Source organism: Etheostoma spectabile, chromosome 8, assembly GCF_008692095.1.
Source record: "Etheostoma spectabile isolate EspeVRDwgs_2016 chromosome 8, UIUC_Espe_1.0, whole genome shotgun sequence".
NCBI lineage: Eukaryota > Metazoa > Chordata > Actinopteri > Perciformes > Percidae > Etheostoma > Etheostoma spectabile.
This window is the reverse complement of record NC_045740.1, coordinates 32,046,688-32,057,230: the sequence shown is the minus strand read 5'-3', so window position 1 is coordinate 32,057,230 and position 10,543 is coordinate 32,046,688. Positions and strand designations below refer to the sequence as shown.

Here is a 10,543-nt window from a genome sequence, read left to right as displayed (position 1 = left end):
TGATGTGATAAATGTGCTGGTTTTACTGTAAAGGGTCTTGACTAGCCTACTACGTAAAACTATAAAATACAATGTATTATTATTTAGCCTTTGCCTAAAAGTGAGCAGAGGGAATAGTTTCTCGGGAAATGTACCATACGGACTATAGGCTTAATGCAAAACCCTTATTCACAACGTGAGAACATGTTTACAACGATATGCAACACATTCTATAAGCTATATCTATTCTTTGTACAATAAGTTCATTCACAGAAACATCAGAGGGACAACAACTAGAAAAAGAAGTAAGTGACTTCATACACGCTGTGAGAATGTAAACAAATTCATGTTTTTATCATCTGACAAGTGACCGCACCAAAATAAAAAGATTAAGATGCATTGTGGTGTTCGGTGTGATGAATGATAACTCCATACATACGTAGGCCTACGATTTTAGGCCACGTTATTGGTCCAGGTAAGACTAATGGAGAAGGTTATGAAACCGTAAGCTATAATAAAAACATAGGCCTGCATATTAAGAAGTAACACTAACTGTCCTTTATTAGAGAGGACAAGCAACAGAAAAATTAAATCATGAATGTATTGGTTCTCTGACCAGTCTCTCATTATTTACATCTGGAATATCACTACATTAATATCGTCACACCTAATTTCCGGAGCGCGTCCTTATGAACCTGAAGCTGAGACCACGGACAACTGCGCTGCTCATCTTACTTTTACAGAGAGAGTGGACACGACGCGACTCGAGGTCGCGGCAGGCAGCAGGGCTAAGGCAGCGGCTACCGGGCAGCGGCTAACACGGGCACTTGCAGCGGGCACCAGGCAGCGGCCACCAGTCACCTTGCAGCGGTCACCTTGCAGCGGTCAACAGGCAGCGGTCAACAGGCAGCGGCCACCAGTCACCTTGCAGCGGTCAACTTGCAGCGGTCACCTTGCAGCGGTCACCAGGCAGGGCCACCGGTCACCTTGCAGCGGTCACCTTGCAGCGGTCACAGGCAGCGGCCACCGGTCACCTTGCACGGTCACCTTGCAGCGGGTCAACAGGCAGCGGCCACCGGTCACCTTGCAGCGGTCACCGGGCAGCGGCTACACAACTACCTCCCAAGGGAAAAGTCAGTACGCATCAGGGTGCCAGTGCAGCCATTTCTAACATCTAAACAGCTGTAGTAGGGTTAATCGAAACCGCGACAACAATAGGACAGTAGGCATTAATGCATTTTAAAAAAATAAACAGAAACAGCAGAAGAAGACACGGAATAACTGTTAAACACAGTTTATTGGGATCAGGGCAGCTGATTGAACACGTGAGACTCCAGGCTGTTGGCCTGGCTGTGGCCTGGCTGTTGACCCGGCTGGTGGCCTGCTCGACCAGGCTAGCCGCAAAGAATAAACCTCCATGGCTACTGGCTGGGATTTAATCAATCTGGTTTGTGCAACCGAGTCAAAGCTAAATTCATCCAGGAAAACTTGAATATGTGGTTTAATCCCTTATCCTGTTTTGTGCAACAGGCCCAGGTGTGTGATTTGAATGCCAAACACTATGGTCAAAAGATGAATGACAGTCAGCTGAGCAGTCAATGTCCCCGATACCACAGCGGTGTCCCCCGATTATCACAGCCGTGTCCCCCACACGGTGTCGGCCCCACAGCGGTGTCCCCGATATAACAGCGGTGTCCGCTGAATCACAGCAGTGTCGTGATATCACAGCAGTGAGGAACTTCTCTAAATCGATTTTAATTCAAAAAAGAACTAATAGCAAGATGGAGGTCTAGCCAGCCTTAAATGGACTACGCAGCAAAAGGGACAAATACTCTGCATCGTTTCAAACTGAATGGTATGGAAGAAAAGCTGTGGCTATGTGGCCGTGCTAACAGTGAGCGGTGGACCTCTACGGGTCCTGGATCTGAGCAACCTGCCCGCAGCTTAACCAAGCAGGAAAAACCGTCACTCTAATACCGGCAATACAGCTTCGCACATTTCCACCCTGAAACGGATCAAAACATCCAGTCGGAACCGGACAGGGCCAGAACGTTTCCAGCCCTCGCCGAGTCAGAGACGATGCAAACTAAAGCGCTGTAAAGACGAGTTTTACAACGCTGAGACGAGCCTTCACGAGAAAGCGTCGGATGGATTTTATGTACAAATCTACCGATTGGTAAGTCAGAAACATTTTGGGCTTAGTGTGATTGAACTGATGCTGCTAGCCACCTGCCTTCAGGTTCAGTTGAGCAGTGTGGTTTTTCATTGTTGCGACTGGGACTGACAAACATATTGGCCGCTGTGCAATAATTAGAACAAAGATGGTTTCATAACTTGCATTCTGATGCTGGACACTTAACTGTGTGTGTGTGTGTGTGTGGGTGTGGTGAGAGAGAGAGAGAGCGAGAGAGAGAGAGAATGTGTCACCCAGAGTATTTGTCTGAAATCTTAACTTTGCGGGAACACACTGTCATGCGGTCTTCAAATCAGATGGTTTAGAAGTCCTAAGGTCCAGGTATAAACGGTGGGGGGGGGGGGGGGTCAGGCTTTTGCAGTTGGGCCCGAGACTCTGGAACAAGTTACCCCCCCCCGATATTCAAACTGTTACAGGTGGCTCTTTTTAGGTCCCAAACTCAAGACATATCTGTTGAATCAGGCTTTTAATACGTAGCTGTGGTGGGACAGTTTCATTCTTTTGTTTCTTGAGACCTTTTCTGATTTACTGTTCTCATGTTCACTCTTTCTATTGGAGACGTCATTATACTCATTCTGTTAAGCACCGTAGCCTGCTGGTTGCTGTAAAGTGTTATATAATTACATTAGATTGATTTTGATTGATAGATTAATTGGAAATGTCTTGCTATCGACCACGTGTGCCGCGCTGTTGCGTAACGTTTTGATTATTAGCCTAAACAATAAATGAGGATATCTGATTTCATAACTCAGAGCCTACCCTTTTACTGACATCACCGCACGTCAATGGAGGTTATGCCTCGACGCAGAGTTTACACGACGATTCCTGCATGTCTCCCCTTTCTCTCCCTTTCACACTCAGCTGTCCTATCAAAATTAATCTTTAAAAAAATAACTTTGTCAAAGGACGTTAAATACCTGTTAGCTGTGGCTGAGCTTAGCTGGTAGAAGGCTAACGTTGGCTAGCTCCCGACATCCTCCTCTTCATCCTTCTTGGCACTTTTTAAAAAAACTTATTTGCGGGACATTTTTTTAAAAACAGCCTCTTCATTCGCTTCCTTTTCACACTTTCAGTCGGATAAACCAATCTGACCGAGGATCTGTTACAAATTCTTTTCATTCATTCAAATGTTCTTAGAAAACTGATCTGAATCAGTAACCCGCCCACCCACCTACCTATACCATTGGCCAATCTACACAGGGCATGCGGCCTTCTCCCTATCATCCAACAGACATACAACAACACACAATGACAGACTTCACTTTTTGTAAAAAACTGTTTTATTCTGATTGGATAAATTACCCGACTTCGCATGGGCCCTGGGGCTGTGCCCATAATGCTATGGGTAATCTGGGCTTGCCATACACAACTAAATACAAGGAGACATTAATTCACATCACATGACTGAAGTGATATATACAGGGTGAGAAAGTGTTGGTATGCATTAATTATTTTAGTCTCCATGCAAACTAAAGGTACCAGTGTTTTTTCTCTGCACTTTGCCATTATTGAGGCATGATTGGATCTCTGAGCAGACTTTTCTTCTACAGGAACTATGCTCACTGCACTTAACTTTTAAAAGAAAAGCATGATGATTCACTCAGCCTTTATTTAAGAGTATCACAGAGAACAGCACATGGAAACTTTTCTATGAAAGGAAGTGATTTTTAAGTGACTATACTGGGAATCAAGCACCTACAAAAGTCAAGGATTTCCACCCATGGAACATGAAATCATTGTGCGTAGGTGAAAAGATTGAAGCCACTAGAAATAAAGTAACTCACCATTCTCCCAGTGTCTCTCAGAACTTTTTTAATTCCCATGCATAGTGGATAAGAGTGTAATGGAACGCATGGAATGAAAAATACGAAATTAAAGTTTTGACATTCATTGTGATTTTCTTGTTTTGGACATAAGAGGATCATTGAGAAACATATTATCAACTGAAAATGTTGAGGGTTCAAATCTTTCAGAAAGACCTTCAAGGTGACGGACTTTAGATGGGGAAAAGTTCTGAATACATAAATAGATTACAAAAGAATCCCTAAAACTAAAACATCAGCACATTTTATTACAACACAGTGCAGTTAAAGTAAGTTCAAAGGAAAATTTCCAGCAATTGGTTACTTAATTTGTGACTAGTTGACATGACTCTGTGACTTTCTTCTCCTTTTGAAATGAGAGAGATAGGCGGCACATATTGTAAACACTTAGTAGAAAGACGGGTCTGGTACAGTGTCCTCAAACCAAAAGAGAGCACCAAAATCAACACAGCAACTTTGAATTATGTTTAAAAAAAATCCTACACTTTTACATTTGGGTTCCAGTTGTGGGAAATGGACAGATGGGGTGAACAATCAATGAATGAGGAGCTCACATTGCACAGTCACATATAACACTTAATACGCTGATATTGTCAGTGTTATGTTTCCAGCTTGTTCCGTTTCTTAGAATTTGGGGGAGGAAAAGGACAACATTGTTACAAATTCAGCATCGAATGCAATATTGGCTGTTGGCAGCTTCAAAAATTAAGTCAGGGCCCTAAACAGCTTAATGATCTTACTGTACATTGGGAACTTGCATCATATTAATTAAAATTAATAATTGAAAAAAAAGCATTTCACAGTTCTAACTAACACTGTATTGCAACTGCAACAGAAGCATGGGAACATAGCGTCCACTCTGTGTGCATGAGGTGAGAGAGCAATAACATAAGAGGTGGAAAGGCATAGTTCTCTCTCTACACACATCGAGTGGGTATTACATACATGCAACTCTAGCTACTGTGTGAGGTTTGTACTAAGATGTGACATTCCCTGCTATGCCTTCATTACCGGACAGAAACACAATAATTAAAGGAAAAATAACATCTTTAAGATGTGTATTAGACACCACAGCATTTTTGTGTGTTTTTGTATTCCTTAGTTATGTTGAAATGGCAGTGTGCAACAAATAATGTTAAGCGGAGTGTCCGTGATGGTCATACTTTGCATTATATGGAGGAAAGATAAACCAAGATTTGGATTGTGTTTACCTAAAAGTGAAGGCTAGCCTACACTGGCCTCAAAACTCAAAAAGCGCTCCCTTAACGTTCTCATGTGAAAAGCTGTAAGTGAGGAAACGTTCTAAACTAATTATGTTGCTCATCAGCAAGGTACAAGAGGGGATTAAAAATGAACAGTGCTGGTTTTTCAGACCTCACCATCAATTAAAGACTACATGAAGAGATAAACCAATTGTGACACAATGTATACAAAATGCAAACGTAATAAAGTTGCATGTGATCTCAGTGTTACTGTAAGAGAGATTATATATCTACACTTAGAAATACACTTCAACACACCCGTTCCTTCCAACAGTATGAAAAATATACAATAAAAAACACAAGTACTCTCAGACACCAGGTAGGTAGTTTTCTGGTGACATGAAATCATGAGGACAAAAGTAAATATTTCACTTTTTTTTCTCCCTTGCATTTTAAGAGAAAATAAAATTTGTGTATATGAAAGAAAGAAGAAAAAAAAAAAGTATTTGAAATATTATCCTTCAGTAAATTAGTAACATTGATACCACATATTGTTTTTCAGTAAAAACGCTTAGTTTCTCTAGTAAGCAAAAAAGAGCCAGTGTTGAAACCAAAGCATTATAGAATTCTTTTTTTTCAGACATCACAACTATGCACAGATAATAAAAACATTAACATGATCAAGTCTTTTACAAAAGAGAAACGATTCCTCTGTTAGGTCTGGAACATTAGAGCTAGGAGAAGACTGGAGATTCATCTAAATCATCACATCATCAATCAGCCTGTATTATCAGCAGTCAGAAATGCCTCCAACAGTCAGAATCTAGGTACTGACAGTCTACAATGAGACAGAAAGAGACAGAAACGTTTTAATGCCCTCATGATGCAACATACTGGGGAGGCCTGGGAGTGGTAGATGAAGTTGAATTGGGGACTGGGGTAAGGAAGCCAAAGAGTGATCTCAGGGGACAGGGCACACAAAGGTGTGAAGGTAGCATCCGTCCTCAGCTCTTAGTGTACTACAAACTTTGACCCATTAGAGGAGAAACATGAGTTAATTGTTAGTAACACCACCTGCAATTCTGCTCTGGAGCAGTGGGCATCGCGGCCCGCCAGGTGAGTAACAGTCATTCATTGTCATTCATGGCATGCCAGCGAGAGTCATATTGGCGACGAAAAGCCTCCATGAGAAGAAGTGAAATGCTCAGCCACTTGACATGTCAGCACTGTGGGAGGAGCAGTAGTATTTTTTATGAGCAATGAATGTGGAGAGGTTGCTGAATGATATTGCAGAGGCGACAGAAGCGAGAGTTACCAGTCAGGACAGGGGAGATTACTGTGGGTTTTAGGGGGGGGATTGGGGCAGGCTGGGGTGTGGAGGTATGATCGGGACAGCCTTGTCTGGAAGTGGAGGAACCCACCACCTCCTAGGATCTCGGCACAGGTTGATAAAGTCAGAGAGGCAACCCTTGGGGGAGACACCGCGAAGAGGTGAACAGGCGAAGGTACCCAACCCCACCGAAGGGCTGCCGTGACCGGTGGGGAGACAGGAGAAGTTGTAACCACCCTTGTCGCCGTGATGGGGTCTCTGTGAGCACGAGAGACCAGTCTGGGCTGGCTGGTCGAGGTGGTGGAGGTGTTTGCAGCAGGTCCATCCCTGGGACTAAGGCGGGGCTGCGACTGACTGCAATGCCTGGCTGGGGTGGGCTGAATGGTACAACCAGACCGTGGGTAGTCTTGAAGTGCTCCATCAGGCACTGGTTGAGAGCCTGTTAGGGCGTATGGCAGACCAATGAGAGGAACCACGCGCATACACCTTTGGCCCAGCTACTGGGGTGGCTGCAAGTGTGGGAGTTGTATTGGGACAAGATGTGGCATCAGAGGCCGGTAAGGCAGAAGGGTGAGAACTGGATGATGTGCCTGAGCCTGAACCCACTCGGCGGTAGCGCTTTAGCCCATAGGGTGCAAAAGCTCAGGGCGCTCGCTGAGGCTGCTTTTGGGAGAGGTGGAGGCCGATCTCTTGAGCCTGTGAAGCTGCTCTAAGGTGTGGGGCTGGAGGGTGGTGGCAGGGCAATAGTAGGTTTTATGAGCCAGGTAGTTCTCAATGCTGTTGAAGCTGATACTGCAAGCGGTGCACTTGTGGTAGTCAGTAAGAGGCAGGGCAGGGAGAATACTGCACTGCTACTGCTGTGCGTTGAAACCTCTCTCAGACGGGGCCTCTTGCTGAGGTCAATTGGGCCATCTCCTTCAGAGCTGGAGCTGGCAGCCGGGGAGAAACTTCTTGCTTCACTGCCAAGCCAGCCCAGAAGGGGATGGCGCAGAAGCAGCAGCAGCAGTGGTGCAGCAGCAGCAGCCGCAACAGCAGCGGCATGTGCTAAGGCTTCAGTTCTGGCCATGTGAATCTCGTCACTTCTTCCTCTTGCGTGTGCGGATGGGCTGGGGAAGGAAGGCTGCTGGTGGTTGCCTGGCCATGTGTACAGCTCGGTGGTTGGATGGGTCATGGGTGACGCACCGTAGAAGCGTTTGTGAACAGTGTAGTTTCATGACGACTGAAGAGAATGTTGCAGGCCACGCAGAAGGTTCTATTGGGATCGTCTTCTTGGTCCTCTGCTGATCCACTAGAGACTTTGGCTACCTCACTTGTTTCCTCCTACCTACACTCCACCTCCTACACCTTCCCTTCAGAAGAAGATGATATGCCCTCTTCGCCACCGGGTTTTCAGTCTTCATCTCCACCATCTTCTTGGATTCGTTACTCCACTTCTGCAGAGGTTCAGAGTCAGTAGGAGAAGACGAGGCGGCTCTACTTGCTCCTCCACCTGAGGAGATGCAGACGAGCCATGTGCCCCAGGGAAGGCATTGGGGTGGGGCTGCATCCTTGTCGATCCAGGGCCTGAAGCTGAGGTGGCACTCTCTCATGGTGTCTACTGGAGCAGTACAGCCTCTATGTGCATAGAAGTTGTTAATTTGTTGAAGGTGATATCAAACTCAAAGCAGGTGGCTCCTTTATGAGGGGGAGTGGCTGCGGGTGTAGGTGCAGTCGGTCAGAGGAGAAGAAGGCTGCAGGGTTGTTCTGAGGAACTGCCTGACCCTGTTTCAGACGGCTGTGGACACATCTCTGACATTTAGCCAGTATCTCCGAGGCCTGAGGCAAAATGGCTGCCTCAGGATTAAAATGTACTGAGGCAGAACATGCTCTCCAGGAAGAACGCCCTGTGCCTCCCAAATGTGCAGGGCTAGAAACCAGGGGTGGGAAGTTGGTTCTGGCTTCACAGGTGGGGGGGCTGGACTCTTTGGAGAGGTTAATGTCTGGCAGGAAGATGTGGTAATTGCTCCTCCTTTGTCGTCCTTTTGCTTCTTGATCTCCCTCCTTTTCACAAAGCTCCTGTCTACCTCCCATCCTCCTTTAACTCCATTTGCTCCTCTTCTGTCTCGGAGTCTGAATGAGGCTCCTCTTTGATTCTTAGGTCAGTGGTTGTGGCATTAAGAGGACTGCAGTCTCGAGGTGTGGTGAGCCGCCGTTTGCACCAGGGTGGATGAGTCTGGCAAAGGGACACAGGTAGGGGGCTCCCTTTCTGGGGAGACAGCTGTTAGTGGGGGTGGTCAACAGATGATGGCGTACTTTGGCGAGGGGTGGGATCCTTTCAGCTGGGACCCTAACTCTAGGTGAGTTGCACATGCTGCTGAGCGTGGGCAGGGAGTCAGAGTTGTGACCACACACACTTGACACTTCAGCACAACACCCGAGTCTCTGGACTGAGACGAAGAAGAAAGTCAAAATTAGTGACCTATAACAGAGCTTACATTCGAAGGGTTTGGTAATGGAAAAATATTCAAGTTTGGTCAAGATTAAGTTGATGACCAAAATTGATAATCTTGAAAATCAGCTGACATAATGAGAAATGTGTACCAGTTGAAAGGGGCAGCTTGGAAGTCCAGGCCCAGGGGAGTAGACCTCACTGTGAGATCCAGGCTGGGCAAACCATGTGGTGGTGACCAGATGGCCGTAGAGGATGTCCCTTGTGGTGGAGACAAAGCCGCAGCCATGACAAACCCGTTCAGAGTGTCCGTGTGGACTTAGGTGGCGCTCAAGTTTGCTTTTGTAGTAAAGGCTGACAGACAGATGAGACAGACAAATGACGCTCACCGTGGAAGGACCAAGAGGGACAATAAGTTAGAGGGTCAAAGAGTGAGCTCATCACCAAACAGTCAAAATGAACGGTTGTGAAGGCACCACTAGTCAAGTAACGAGGTAGATCTCATGTTTTGATCCTTTGTCTGTGGCATAAATATACATAAGTCTTGCTCTCACCACTGTGGGTGCGCATGTGGATCTCTAATGAGCTGGCACTAGGGCAGCATCTTGTTGCACTGTGGAAGGGGCAGTGCGTTCATGGGATAAGACTCCTTGGGCTTGTCTTGTGGCGGGACGAGGCTGCGGCTGGCTGCTTCTGACGGCTAGCGCCATAGTAGTACATAAGGTGAGCCTGCAGGTCCCTTCACTTCGGTACCAGATTCCACAGTCCTGCATGGGAAAATGTCCTCTGATGGACAGCAGAAAATACATAGAGTAGTGTAATGAAAAGAAACCCAAATTTGTATGGTTTAAGCAACTTGATGAAAAGCACCATGATCAAACACAGACATGTTTTGGTGTGGATGTTCAACTCCAGTATATAAAAATGTTGTTCTAATTTTAATCCACTAGTATTTACCTATACCTTATTCTGAAGTGTTATATAATAAGTGTGCATTTATACACAGAACAACATTTCAGAAGTCATTCTAGAGCTCTAATAGAAAAATAGAAACATAAGCACACCACAAACACTCCTTGCATGAGTATCCAAGGCAACAGGAAACTAATTACATATCTTATCTCGGGTTATTTTTTAAAACATTACAATTATTTGTGCAGTGTTACCAGCTCAGATCTAGGAATGAGTAATATCATGAATGATTACCAATGGCCACGCCAGTGTGTTGTTTATGCATCAGCTACAGACCTCAGCAGATACATTACAAATGAAAATGTATTGAGTGGCTCTCAGGAGAGTTAAAGAACTGCAACCCCCATCTTGTGGCAAGAGATCAGTGCAACTGAAAATGCTGAATAACAGTAGATGTTGTGCAGTTATATTGCAGTGATCAGAAGAACAATGCTGAATAGAAGTACGTAAGGCTGACAAGAAGAAAAATGTGTAGTATAAACGATTTAGAAGGAGAGAAGAACAGAAACATGAAACTAGCATATTTAAAGCAATTAAAACACAGTGTAGCCTACAGCTCTGTAAAAATGTGGAGTGACTAGAGGCTATGTAGATATTTTTACATCCATACACATT

General features: G+C 45.2%; 2 protein-coding genes and 1 pseudogene across 2 annotated transcripts in view; 1 reads left to right on the top strand and 2 right to left on the bottom strand.

Moving 5' to 3' along the window:
- Positions 1-10,543, top strand: part of LOC116693433 (uncharacterized protein KIAA0513-like) — a 453,101-nt gene that overhangs the window by 188,431 nt on the left and 254,127 nt on the right. The gene's annotated exons all lie outside the window — the stretch shown is intronic.
- LOC116693434 (uncharacterized protein KIAA0513-like) overlaps positions 1-10,543 on the bottom strand; it is a 453,088-nt gene that overhangs the window by 216,601 nt on the left and 225,944 nt on the right. The window lies entirely within an intron of this gene.
- Positions 6,403-9,765, bottom strand: LOC116693992 (zinc finger protein ZFPM1-like; annotated as a pseudogene).